The sequence below is a fragment of the Vicia villosa genome, linkage group LG2 (assembly GCF_029867415.1).
Source record: "Vicia villosa cultivar HV-30 ecotype Madison, WI linkage group LG2, Vvil1.0, whole genome shotgun sequence".
Taxonomy (NCBI): domain Eukaryota; kingdom Viridiplantae; phylum Streptophyta; class Magnoliopsida; order Fabales; family Fabaceae; genus Vicia; species Vicia villosa.
This window is the reverse complement of record NC_081181.1, coordinates 150,877,519-150,877,726: the sequence shown is the minus strand read 5'-3', so window position 1 is coordinate 150,877,726 and position 208 is coordinate 150,877,519.

Below are 208 nucleotides of genomic sequence, written 5' to 3'. Positions count from 1 at the left end.
TATCATTAAACAAGTGATAGTAATTTATTTCATTGCATTTTGAAGTAAGAGAGGCATGATCCCAATACTACTTTTTTTTTTTTTGGCAGTATATAGATGAACTTAGGATTTAGGGCCTAAACGCAATTCTAATATAAGTTCCTATGTAGTTAACTAGTAACAAACCCGTGCGTTCGTACGGGTTCTGGTACGGGACGCGCATTTGTTT